This window comes from Tyto alba, unplaced genomic scaffold (genome assembly GCF_018691265.1).
Source record: "Tyto alba isolate M040663 unplaced genomic scaffold, T.alba_DEE_v4.0 Super-Scaffold_1, whole genome shotgun sequence".
Lineage (NCBI taxonomy): Eukaryota > Metazoa > Chordata > Aves > Strigiformes > Tytonidae > Tyto > Tyto alba.
The window spans coordinates 31789437-31803967 of NW_024881261.1; the positions used below are offsets into that span (position 1 = coordinate 31789437).

At 37.3% G+C, this 14531-nt stretch overlaps 1 protein-coding gene across 5 annotated transcripts in view; it reads left to right on the plus strand.

Moving 5' to 3' along the window:
* Window positions 1-14531, plus strand: part of GRID1 (glutamate ionotropic receptor delta type subunit 1) — a 546772-nt gene that overhangs the window by 221987 nt on the left and 310254 nt on the right. The window lies entirely within an intron of this gene.

Here is a 14531-nt window from a genome sequence, read left to right on the forward strand (position 1 = left end):
AAGTTTGAATCATCTCACACTTTTTCAGTAAAATATTAATAAAGTGTTGACGTTGATTGGCAGGGGTCATATAGCTATGCAAGGAAGTTCAACATGGCCGCTGTCCATTCCCAGAAAACACTTTCTATAAAAGCTTAGTATTGTTCTCTTTAAAATTTAATTTTCACAGTAACTATTACTGTTTCTTTTTCACATGCTTCCTCACAATATTCTCCATTTGGACTAAATTTCACAGTGATATACTTCCTGGCATTAAACCAAAAAGTAGAGTTAGCATTTTCACTATATCTGATACATTTCCTTCAGCAAAATTTTTACTTTGGGCTTAAACTTGAGGAAAAGGAGTCTCTGCCCAAGCAAATTTAGTACCTTATGGTGGGTGTAGAGAATCAATGAAAAAATAAATCTCTCATTGTGCCAAGTTCTCAGAGTGAAAGGGAACTGTGTGCATAATTTTTCTTTCCCCCCTCCCCCACTCAACTGATATGAGCACTGTTCCATATGTTTAACTTGCAGTATTTTCAGCACTCCCATCTTAGGATATAGGTTCTGTAATGGATATAGTATCTGTAATGGGGAAAATAAATTTTTTGCAGTATGTTTTAAAACCCTGCAAACACTTTTGGTTTAAAATGTGATGTGTAAGCATTTGGCGTGGTGACTTACTATGAACAGAATACAAAGAAAGGAAATGGAGGTTAAATTACAGTTGGAAAAATAATCTTATGTGTATCTGAGCATATAGTTTACATTTTATACATAGTGTTCCACAATTGCAACATAGTTCTTTATTTACATTCTCCCTATGTAATGGCAGATTTTCAGTAGTGAATCAGAGAGAAATAACATCTTTGGTGTTGAAGTTGGGTGACTCTTGGTTTGGAAAAACCAAACCAAACTAACCAACCAAAAAAAACCCCAAAACAAAAACCAAAACACAAACCAAAGCAAAAAGGCTGTGCAAAGGGTCCTGTCCTCAAACAAGTTCTGAAAATCTTTGGTGCAGCCTTCTCTTCTCAGTTGCTAGAGATGTCACTTGCTGTTTCTTCAACAGGCAGTTTGGAGATGATGTGGGTGATATTAAGTGTGAAATCAACTGAGGCAGTAACATCCTTTTAATTGTGTAGAATTATTTTAAGCATGAGAAGGCTGCCGTAATATTTGTAGAGTTAATCTGTAGACTCAAAAATCTAGCAACTCAGCAAATAAACTACCATGTAATTACTGTCCTATGTAATGCTTGACCAGTGAGTCCTCTGAAAGCAAATACCACAAGGTATGGCATAGATGTTCTTTTGATGGCCTTCTGTTAGTGATGAGAAAGTTGCTATGCAGCAAAGGATTGGGCTTAAAAAGGTAAAATGATTTGAACAGTTATTTCCAAGAACGTAAAAAAAAAAATAAAAAAAAATTCTTAAAAGGATATCCTAAAACATGTCTTACAACATCATTTTATAGTTACTGTTGTTTCTCTCCTGCCAATTTGTAGCTTTAACCTTCCAAAACTGCTTGAGTCAGGGATCTTTCAACCCCTGGGAATCCTGGCCCTGGTAACAAACTGCTACCATGAACCTGGTTACTGAACTGTGGTATCACTTATTCCAGTGGTACATCTGTTACTTTGCCTTTTTCTGCAAAGGATTAACATCTTTAATTCATTAATTCTGAAACCCTTAGCTGAATTTACAGTGTGGGTGAATTATGGTCAAATTTATCTTTTGCATTTACCATAGACTGACCTTCAGTCTGTACCAGTAAGACAGTAAAAGGGCATGGAAAATTGCCACAGGCGTTCAGCTCCTTCCAGTGGAGAGCATGTTGTGTACTGCAGCTGCCCATGTGCTGCTGCTTCTCCTCTTCCTCTTGGATGCCACAACCATCTTGTGCTAATTCCACTAGAAGGATTTATTTAATAAGAATTTGGTGGGAGAAGTTTCCATAAAGAAGCCAACTGAACCTTGCCAGCTCTGGGCAGGGACTGGTGAATTAGGGGATAAATAACCCAGTTCCCAGGCTATTGCACGCTGAGCTCAGGACCAGCTTCCTGGCTCCCCAGACGTGCCCATTGCCCTCATGAGTTACCTTCAGTAGAGGTGTGCTTACCCATCTCCAGCAATGTTTCCTGCTCGGTGTGCAGGAGTTGACTGCTGGCCAGGAGGAGGAAGGTCACATGAAGAACATATGTTTATGACTATGCAGAGTTTCCAGCACTGGGATTCTGTGGTTTACAGTAATAAACGGTCCTTCTCTACTTGCTCTCTGGAAGTTATACTATTCCCTTGAGTAATGTTTTATTTTGTCCATCTGCTGATCTCTGAAAACCAGCTGATCCCTTGGTGTCCTCCTTGTGGAAACTGTCAGGTTTTCTAAAGACAAAATAAATAACAGTGCACAATTTTAAGAAGTCCCATGTTTATAGTAATGCTGTGCTATACTGGAGCTGAAAATTATTTACCTTATGAGTTACTTGTCCCTTATTGGACATACATTTTGAAGTGTAATTTCTGCACTGGCTAAACTAAAGAAAAGTAACAGACTTGGCAATTAGAAATAAACAGTAGTCACTGAACAGCCGAACAAGCCCCTTAATATTATTGTGCTTACAATAAAATATGCCTTGTTTTACATGGAAGCTACAGGTAGAAATTTGTATGCACAACTTCAGTGAAAGAATGTGGTCCTTTCCAGTAAAATGCTTTAAGCTCTGTAAAAAGTAATGTAGAGATTTCACAGGAAAAATGCAGAAATTTTAAAGAAAAAGATTGCTAAATGGAAATGATTGAAGCAGGATATAAACTCTGGTGTTCCACCTAACATGAAACAAGCTTTTAGATTTTGTCACCTGTGGTGAATAAATAGATAGTAGCAAAAAATGGGCAATAGCTTGGTTTTGGAGAACTGATCTTTCAGAGACCTCAGACTTGATAGTTGCAGAATTCAAACTCTTGATGACACACTGTTCTCCTACTGAACAGTACCAGTGGGAGAAAGGTCAGTTGATAAATATCCATAAAGTTCTCCTGTATTTGTATAAGAAAAGATAATAATTCCTGTAGATACTGCATCTTCATGACTCAGCCCCTGTTTTTCCACTCCTTTCATTTATGGTTTGTGCATAATTTCAGAAGGTGCATGGAAATCTACTCTCCGTTGGTCACAGTGGGAGCTTTCTGCTGATGAGGCTACTGCCTGATAGGAAAATGATGGCTAGGCTCTATAGCAATTCAAGTAAGTCATAGCTAAGACAAGATGTGTCTCCTCTCTTGTTGATGTGTTGTAGAGCTGTTGGAGCTCAGGGCCAGAATGAGATGGTCTGAGCCTTCTCTCTGTCCCTGCTGTTCTTTGCTGTGATTTTGAGAAGACTTTCTATAGGCCCTGTATGTTTCCCTTTCCATCTGTGAAAAGGAAAGAAAAACCTTCCTCCTGGTGTGACCGAGCTGGTGTTTGAAATTTCTTTAGAAATTCTTTAGGCAACAGAAATGAGGGGCACATTCAGGAATAAGGCAATTCCACTAAGAGCTGAAGGGACCAGGGTCATGTTAAATGCATTATTTTACTTGAGATGTCTTTATGAAAATCTTCTGCTATATCGTGGTGTTTGGCATTAATTTTTCTGGGTAAAAAATGAATTGACCTTAAGTTTGTCAATGGCTATCAGGTGGTGCTCTGTGGAATTATGTCTATCCACCTGTTAAAGGACCTGCAACAGAAATCAGACCTGTTATGTCATCGTGAAAAGCTTCAGCTGCGTTGATGTGTTTTGAATTGCTTTTTCTTTTGTGCCTCTACACACATTCCATCAGTGTGTAAAGGCCTGCTGGGAATTTAATATTTTATTTTGCTAACCTCCTGGATGTAGAAGCATCAGTAATCAAATTTTCTGACACGAAAATCGGTAGCATGGCGAATTTCATACAGAATCTTACCAAGCTCTAAAATGACTATAGGTTGAAGCAGTGGGTGCTGCCCCACAGTAAGATGAGGTTGGGTAGCAAACAGTTGCAAGTGTGTTCCTATGGTGAGGAAATAAACAGATGTATGGTTAGAGGAAGGATTTGAGAAAGATTCTGGAAGCTGAATGTAAAAATGAAAACAATGATGAATACCAAGTCATGTTTCTGAAGAGAAATGTGAGTAATAGCTCTGTTTTCAGTAGATGAGTCTTACTGTTGAAAAACACTTTGTCTCTGTAGTTATATCAAGTCTCTCTGATTTCCTACATATGTGTGCACATATCCATATTACAAAATGTAAGACAAAACAGGTTTTTTTATTACTCCATTTTGGCAATTAAATTTATATTAGACCTGTGAAAGGGAGCTGTAATATTTTATTCTTAATTTTTGGTGTCAATAAGTGCATGTATTGTAGTTAAGAAAAGTGTTACACAGAAGTTTTATAGAAGAAACTGTTGAAGGATATTGGACCTTTCAAATCTATCTATGGAGCTTTGTTCTTACAGGAAAAAAACAAAACAAAACAAACCCAAACCCACAATTTATTGATTTATAAATTATTTTAAATTTATTTTATTTTTAAGATTAGAGATTCTATTTTTTTCATTCTGTTCATTGATGCTATATTAATTTTGAATGCTTCCTGATGAATCTTGCTATGTCGAAAGAACTTGGTTTTCAGTGTGATGAGTTTCATAGGAGCTTTTGTTTTCTACAGCAACTACATGGTAGTTTTATTTCTGAGTCCTACATGTAGAGGGCCTCACCCTTGACTGGGAGTTACAGGAATTATGCCATCAATAATTTCACAACTAGAGGAATTATGCCATTGATAGTTTTACAACTACCTATTGATCCTGGAATGGTGTCTCCATTGTAAAGATCCCTTTCTGCAGATCACTATTTTTTGCAGTTATTCATTTTGCAAAGGAATGTGGCAATGAAAATGGAGAAATGCATGCTTTTATGCAATCCATGTGTAACACTGCAAATCAGTTGTGTTGTGGAGCATTGGCTGTCACAACAAAAGCAAAGCAGAACATTTGCACATAAGGTACTTTCATTTTACCTGCTTTACTTTAAGATTTCTTTTATTCTTGTCGGTATAACACGTCATCTTCTGCTTTCTGCATCGCTATTTCAGCTGTCACACAACCACTTCTGTATCACAAGGGCTGCCATATTCCTCTACAGGCTTTTCCACTGAGCATGCCTTGTTTAGTGCAAATAAAGGGAATCTGGCACTTGAGAGGTGTTGAACCAACAGCACGTGTGTTGGTGTGTGGCCGTTCAGTAAATCTGACACTACCAAAAAGTGTTAGATTTTTTTTCTGCATGTGCTCTGTGGTTGGGTTTGTGTGTGTTATTAAAAATACCTGGGTTTTTCAGTTGGCTGGAGCCACCCTATTTGGAACTGTTGCAGAGAAGCTTGAAATGGGATTGCTGTATATGATTATTAAAATGTATAGAATTAAGCAGCCAGCCACAGAGAAACAGAACTTCTTTATGGTAATGAATCTACAACAGCAATTACATAGGGAGGGAATCCTTGGACATCTCTGTCTTTGGTGCTGCTGCATAAGATGATAAAGGGAGGAATAGACTGGGCATAGTCACCTTTTCATCCAACAAAGAACAGATTCCTCTGAGCACTTAATCTACACAAATTTTGCACCACCTAGTTATTCATGCATAGGCAGGGATACTGGACATCTAGACTCCAGATGAATATAAAATCTCTGATATCAACCTGGAAAAAAAATGAAGACTTCTCTGTGAAAAGAGTGTAGTTTGTAACATACCATATCATCATCATTGCTGCTGCAGAGAATGCCAGGAAAGAAGGAATTCAGTCATGTTCTCCAAGTCCCACGGGGAGTTTGTGATGTCATGGAGTAGGGGAAAACAAAATAGACCTTTTGACTTTTACATTGAATTTGATCTGGAAGCTATTGAAGAAATGACATTTTATGTTCCCATATTTATCCTTGAATCACTTTTCTGACTGTAGCAGCACTTAAAGTAATTGGCCTACTTAATTTAAGTCTGGATTTTTGTCATTTTTGATAGTATTTTTCTTATTTAGTAATGCATCACATTATATAACACTAAATGTAATTAAAGGAAGTCAATTTCACTTCGAATTATTACTTACAAATGAATTTTAGGACTTTGATTTTTAAGGTATAAGAGTACGTGAGCTCATAGCAGAAGACTTCCCCCTCTCTAGCCCTCCCCATAATTCCTATCAGGGTGTAGTAGCAATGGAGAGAGGTTGTTTCCCGTAAAAGCTGTTCACTAAATACTTTCAGGGCAATGCCTGATATGACATACAAATGATCTTAAAGTTATGGTGAAGCCTTTATTCTGAATGGGAATGCTATCATAGCCTACCTGGAAGTTCAGTGGTAGGAGAAGCCAGTCAGAGATCTTTGGGCAAACAGTTTGGGCAGTTTCAGGCAACTTGTCCTGCTCATGAACTCAAGGCAAGTTAAGGAAATAATTTCAACCTTTCAAAGAGTTTAAAAAATGTTTTGCAAAGAGAGGATGCAAGTTCTTTAGAAAAATTCAAAATGCTGTGGAGTGACACTTTTAAAACAGAAGGCTTGTGCTCTTTATTGAAAATGTTATTTTAGAAATCAGTTTGTATTTTAAAAGACTTCAGAAGTATATATCTGGGGAGATGCTCATGAAAAAATTAAATGAAATGCTTTATTAGATACAGTTTTCCATCAGTTTTTCAGCTCAGTCATCTGGTTGGAAATGATGATTAATCTAGTCCTGAAAGCGCTTGCTGTGCATTCTTTACTGTCTCTTTTTCAACTCATTGTAACATTTTGGTGAACAGTCTCCAGGTTCAACTTTGCAGAAAGCAGCAGCTATTGGTGACTCTGTTTTTTCCCCTTTATATTCTGAAAGAGAAATGTTTCATAATATAGCACACACTGTCTGAGAAGAGTGCAAAGTTCAGTAGCCTGGAACCACAGGGTGCAAATTAATTATTTTAAACAGAGAGGTCATTTAAAATTGCATCTGTCATCTGCAGAAGTTCCTAAGTTCACGGACTTTCTTTCCCTGACTAATGGAAGTTTGAATCTCTTGACTTTGCGAGCCATGGCATAAGGCTGAACTATTTGTTCAGGCATGTGAAAATGGCAAAGAGAAATGTAAGGATGATTTAGTCGACTTGAGCAGGGAATTTGAGGAACGAATTCCAGAAAGGAGTCTCTTTAGTTCACATTTGTGGAGCGTGAATGTTTTTACATCCATTTAGAAATTGTTTGATAACTGCGTAGCTGGAAATTGAACAGCAGAAGGATAGAAGTCTGTCCTGGAGGATGTATGTAGGGCTACCGGCAGTGACACCATCATCCTGAGAAAATACATTTGGATATCTCAATGTGCAATGAACTTTGGTGAATAAGATCCCAGTCTCTATTGTCTTTCATGGAAAGCGGTAGGAGAGAGGGAGAGAATTCATATATATATGTATGTGTGTATTTATACACACACATATATATATATTTATGTATGAATTTCGAGGAAGGTGGTAAAAGAGAGTGTGTATATTTACATACACATAGGTGTATATGCTTGTTTGTAAATGTATACATGAGTTCATATGTGGAATCAAGGAAACCTATTTCCTGTGCTCCCTTCCGGCCTTTGCCCAATCCCTCCCAGTAATCTCTCTGATGTCACTCTGGGCAAAACTTCTTGGGCTTCTTTTCTAGATGGAAATTGTTTCTTTTTCGTTTTACTCAATTAAGTGCTGGTGTGGCTTTCCATCACTGCTTTGTGTCTTCCTTATTAAGAGAGAAATTCCATTGCTTCTTCTCACACTTCTTGTATTTAGATTCAGTGTTTTATTTATTTTTCTTCTGAATAAGCTTTTTTTTGTGGGTTTGATTTCTTTCTTCAGCACCTTTTCCATAGGCTGGGGTTAGTACTTTGACCAGGACTATTCATTTTCTCTGCTGATTGATGATAAACAGTGAATGAATGTACTCTGAAGGATTCTTTTTGTTTCTCCTCTACTTGTAAAGCATGGTGACTGAGTACATTAGAGAAGAGATAACATTATTAGTCGTTGTCTTCGTAGAAGGGATTAATTTTAAGGACCACAATGAATGCAAAATTCCTGAAATCTTTTTAGAGGAAAAGTATGGTAAGGAATGTAATTGTTAGAGAGCCCTGAGGGTCAAAATGGTTTTGTACATATTGTGTGGCTATCAACAAATACTTGCTATTACCTCTCTTGCACATTATTCTATGCTTGTGATAGATTCATATATTTGTAAAGTGGTATACTACTGCATTTGTGCGTATATAATGTAGCAAAATTATTAGACAGAACCAGCCTTTTGTTCAACATCTGGGAACTGGAAAGATCTGGTCCATGCAATCCAAAATTGTGTTTAAATGTAAAGCCACAAATTTTTTTTTAATCTTTTTTTTTTTTTTTCTTTCCTGAAAAGACAAGCAAAGACTGTAAATAGTCTGTATTGCAGTGATTTTTGTGGAATATGAAATACGTGTCATTCATACTGTGAATTAGAACAAACACAAGGGCCATTCTCCAAGCCCTCGTGGAAATGCAAGATGATATTTTATTTTATAATAACAAGCAGGAAAGCAAGATATTTTTCCTTAGATGTAAAAAAATAAAGAGACAGTTATCAAGAAGGGTAAGGAAAGCTTGATTGATTTTCAGGTGGAGGTGAATGCAAAGAAAGATAAGTTTATGTAGTCTTTGTGGGAAGTTACTGAAATGGAAATGGTAGAAAATGAAGAAATGTGAATTCCTGTCAGTGAAACACTTGGGATTTGTATTGTACAAGTTTCCATCTCGATGCTCCTTCTCTTCACAAAGTAGTTGATGTGTAACTGCAGAGAGTCCCTCAACCATGTGGATCTCAAAGCACTTGGAGTTGTCTGGGCTCAGAGCAGAACACCAGGTTGTACACTTAGTCAACACTGGAGTCATCTGTGTTACACACTACCTTTACGACTTTACATGAAACTGTCCATTCAGTGAGGTTCTTCTATCCTAGTATCTGAGCAAATTAGTGTTTAACTCATCATCCCACAAGATAAGGTAGCTGTGCTTGTTCCAGTGTATAAAAATTGCAGGGATATGGGGAGTGTTGGACTGCTAGGATACTTGTGTGACTGTAAACTAGGCATCTTTGATTTCAGTAAGGTTCTGAAACTCAGTTTTAATGTCTAGCTAGCTGTCCACAGCAATGCAAGGTTCCCCTCCTGGCCAAAGGTGTGCAAAGGTGGCAGGGTTTGGCTCTTCCTTGAATTGTGCTGCGCAGGCCTTTTGTGCCTTCTGCATTTACGTTCTGGTGTATTTAATGCTTAGATCTGTTGCTTTGGGAGTTATTTTAAGAGTTTACTTCAATCATTTTAGAAGCAAATGCATCATTAGACTGTGAAGAATTAAATAAAAAGCGGTGGAAAAAAGCCTTTGCAGTTTGGATTATTTGGTCAGAGCCCATTAGGAATGTAATCTGGGTGTCTGAGTTCCATTGGAGAGTGATTTAATATTCATCATGTTATTATAGCATTTGTTTAAATTGAAATAATGCATTATTTTTGTGTACAAATTCAGTAAATATGATTAATCTCATTACTGAGGAACACTGAATCCTACGGAGATCCTTTTTAATATTGGATATTTTGTTTTCTTATCTCTCGCTTCAGTAATCAAGAGCCAAACAATCTATTTCTAACAAAAATATATGGAAGAATTGTGAAGGGCTTCAAGGAAGAGACGAAAATTGAGTGGGGACATCCCTCACAAGCATTTCATTGATGATTCCCTGCGATGGGAGAGCTCTGAACAGAAACATAGTTACTGTAGCACTGTTTAGAGGCGGTAGTTCAGTTCTTCAATTTGGAAGGCCTTACAGGGTCGGGAACTATTGACAGTCCCCATTTCCCAGCAGCCTATCCCATCTATCAGTAGGAATTGAGCCTTTGGATGGATAAATCTTCTGCTGTCACATAGCACACGTGGAAGGGAACCCAGGATAGTAATTCAGCTCTGGTATATATTATGTCTGGCTCGAATTTAATTTCCAGTGTGATCGTGGTTTCCTGTGGTCTGCCTCTGGCCGCCATTCGCTTACATCTTCAGAAGAATGTCTTCCTGGCAAAGCACCCATGTAGAGTGAAGAAAATAGAGAAGCTGTGCCATGGAAGAATGATTGTCATGTTTATACCAAAAGACCAAGAAATATTCTGTCCCTGAAGTAAAATATGCGTTTCTTGCATAACGGACCATAACCCAGAGATCTCATTTGTCCTAATGCAACTCCTTGGTGATTTTGAAAGTCATTTTGCTTTGGCCCACTGATGTTAATATTTGATACTGTCATTAACAGGAATTAAGATATATCTTGTCTTCTAAAAGCCATATTATATCATCAAGGGAACTTTGTTAAGGAATAATCCATTAACTAGCACCAACACTTCCTTGTAATCACCTTTATCCTTCAAATGACAGATTCTTTACAAGAAGGAACTGTCTTCCATTTATTTTTGTCAGTAGGAATATGAATTCCCCCTGCTGTGGAAGAATAATTAAAGGTCAAATTCTGGCATTGTATTCATAAGTCAGTGCAGCCTGAGTACCCACACCTAACTGGATACCCCACCAGGCACTTGGGGTGTAATAGAAATCCTGTTGGCTGACGGAGCAGCAGTGTGCTTTAATTTTGAGTGAAGATCTTCCCTGTTGCTCTGCATTAAGGATGCTGTGTTATGATTACCTTGTATGCAAGTATATATGAGCTCATCAAATTTTATTATGGGGAAAAAAAAAAAGTTTGATCTGCAGATATTTGACTCCAAGTTACAGTTCTGTTGCCCAAAGTGCACTTTGCTTTTAACAAGTAATACTTAGTGATATGCTCTGTCTCTGCTGTACAAAGTAGTATCTGTGGGAGTCTTTGTGGCAGTTTATGTATTTTATTTTCCCTCTTCTTGTGCAGCCTCATAAGTCTGGACAAGCTGTAGTTAAGTGAAACAATATATTACAGTATTAAAACAGTAATAACAAGGGCAGCCTTAGAGTGGGAAGGATGGGAGGCAAAGAAAGAGGGATACTTTAAATGTTAGATTATTGGCCAGTTAGTGGGATTGACTGAGTAGTGATGATAGATATATTTAAATTCTTAATTCAAATCCTATATACACCATTAGAAAGGAACAGAATTCCAAATAATGGTAGCAGAAGGGTTTGGAAGCCCAGAGACAGGCAAGCTTGGCAAGTGCAGCCACTCTCTCAGTAACCACGGACTGGCTGTGGGGAGACGTTACATCGATGTCACTTCAGTGATGTTCAGTCTTCTTGCTGTTTGGATTACTGTAATTTAGCCAGTTCACTTTGGATCTGGTTTAGTAACTTCTGCTTTGCAACAGTAACATACAGTAAATTAGCTAATTAGCAATAACAGAAATCTTGAATGTTCTTTGGTTATGTCAGAGAACAATTAAGATATTTAGGGCCTCTTCAGACAGTTGCATCAGGAAATTGATGGTTTATAAAATCATGTGACTGAAAAAATTCTTATTAGACTTCAGTGGCAAGTGAGAAAACTATGAAGTTAGCAGTGCTTCCCTTTATGGGTTTAGCTCATGTAGCAAAGGTGATAGAAGGGCTTAATTTCACTAACTGAGCAACTTCATTGCAGTACATTTTAAAAAGAGACAGTGTAAAAATTAACTAAAAGCTTAATTTGGGGGGGGAAGGAGAGAAGGAAGTTTGCTTTGTAGACTGACATCTATTTTATTGTTTAAGTTAAAGAATCTGAATTGGATTCGTTTAAATAATGAAAAATAACAATTACAATTTTATTACTGTCTTTTTCTCTAATTATGCAAGAACTGAGGTACCGCTGTAACCTTAAATGAGTGAGAAGTCTCCTTGAAATCCAGATATAAATGAGCAGTTACAGGAAGGGAATTGGAGAATTCACAGCCTATCCAAAGTACTCAGAATGATACCTGAGATCAAATTCTGCAGAAAGGGCTGCCTGATGTGAAGGAACACCTGCATGAGACACTTTTAAGCAACAGAGCCTGATACCATCCACGCTGGGAGGCCCAGGAAACAGTATCAGCTCCTATCCTGTGAAACACACGCATGTGCCAAGTGCTCTATCTTTAGACTGAATAGAGGGACTGTAAAGGCTAAATATAACCTCAAATTGAAATACATATATAACTGTTTGCAGAGTGCATGCATGCAAGGAGTGAATTGCTCAGTTTGTGTTGAATTTTACTTGGTTCCCAAAAAAGTACGGCATCTGTGGTTACACTGTATGTGTGAGATCATCTGTCAGTCTGTTTGTGCTCTGAATAATGTTGATCTTGTTGACCAGTTTAAAATCAGTCTAATATGGCAGAGGCATCGAGCCTTCTTGATACATTTTGAAAATAATAGGTGGCCAATGTGAGAGTGTGCTCCAAATTTCTGCTGTGCAAAAGATTGTACCGTGAACTCAGTTGCAAACTGTTAGACAGAAAAGAATCAACCCAGCAGCAGCAGGTGCTTGGTTAGGTTCTACATCAGGGAATCCCAAAAGAAAAGGGTCTTCTATAAGATTTAAGGGTGCTAAACTTTTAATCAGACACGGTTAAACATGAGGTAATCCAAACATCAGACACCAAGTCACAGGACTCATGACTGCCACTGCTCAGGAAAGGGTTTGTTTCTAATGTTCCAGTGTTTAATCTCTTCTGTGCATTAATTAACCTTCTGTGTTTCATCTTCCTCAGCTGATGTCAGGAAGACTCAGTGTTAGATTGTATAATGGATTGGGATGGAGTAAGCCATCTCCAAAAGAGTTCTAAAAACCTTAGTCTATATAGTAGTCATTGTGCTGCCTTAGGATCTGCCAAAAATTTAATTTAGTCATGGTTAATACAAGATCTACCTTCCTCTTGTTCCTTTTTAAAATTCCTCTGAAGGTGGCCTTTTCCTTTGCTTGGGACTTCATGAAATTTATTCTTCTGTGCACTGTGGCCATTAATCACTTTATAGTAAAACGAGACAAGTTTGAGACCCTTCTGCTACAGAAGGGCTGGCATTGCCACCTGAGGGAAGGGAAAATCCTTACAAAACTAATAACTGTCTGGAACAGGGGGAGTATTGGAGAAGCTTTGACCCTTTGCAGGAGAGGAATACATTTTCATTGCAAGTTTTTAATATTAATGTAGGAAGAAAGATTACCCTTGCTATCTAGCAAAACGATAGCTAATTAGATCTTTGTTTCTTAATAACAATGAAAGCTTAAATATTAGAACATCAGGAGAACCATCTGGGGATTCTGAGTGATTGGTTAGAAAACAAAAAGCCTAGCTGAATTTCCTCTTATTTTGGTCACTGCTGTTTTTCAAGTATTGCTCCAGCAGAATCTATAGGGCCTTTTTTTTTTTTTTTTTTTCTCGCGGATTTATTAGAAAACTAGGAAGTAAGAATACCTATGGCTTTTGTGTGTAAATATGAGTGATTTTGGAGATGTTTAGATCAATTTGTTCCTGAATGTTCTTATTTATGTTACCCACCTAACTGAAAAAGATCTCCTGGTTGAAATGCTGCTATGAGGAATTGATATTGATTTGAGTATTCTCTTTAGCAAAACATGCTAACAAAAATCAGCAGCTAAATGTTTTTTTTTTGCCTTAATAATGATTTAAAGACTGGAAATTGGCAAGCAAAAGGAGACCTGTGGGGATATATGCAAATAGCTTTGTTTTCCCATATGTCTTTGGTGGGAGGATAGCTGTTTCTTATTTAGCTAATTCTTTATGTGCTAAAGAGATGTTTTCTTAAGGGAAAATACCCTTTTTTAAAATTTATTTTAACAAAAAAGGAAAGGTTCTCATGATAATGATCTGAAAGAAGGATTTTAAACATTTAGTGTTCATTGCTGTTAATTACTGTGGTAATCACACATAGCAATGTACGATGTTAATTCCTAGTTTATTTATTTGAAACATGTAAATGCATCCACAAGCAAGATTTTCATTAGAAAACCTTGTGTAGGATGTAGCCGTGTTGTCAGACACCAGAATCTCCCTACACCCTGTCTTATTTTGGGGCTGTACTTATAGAACTTGACATGTTTATATGAAATTTCAATATGTTAAAAAAAAAAAATGAAGCCAAAATAGTCCTTAAACTTAAAGACCACAGAAGCTGGCAAGATGCTTCATCACCATTCTTTGAACTATATTTAATTCCCAAGGAGAAGTTTTTGGAGGTCCAGTGGCAGGGAGATGACCAAGTTTCATTTGCTTTTATTGTAATCAAAGTGCTTGGTCCAGTGACTGTTTTGCCTTTTGAATATGTTTTTACTAAGACATTTTTAAAAAATATGATGAAACTTATATTTTACTGGAATCTAAGGGAATCTTCCATATATCAATTTAATGTCTCAAGAAACAGCAGATCCTCATGGAGAAGGATTTATATATATTCCTACCAACCATGTTTCCATGCACATGTCCACATCAGTCATGTTAATCTTGACCCCAGTCTGTCAACCAGACTTTAATGTA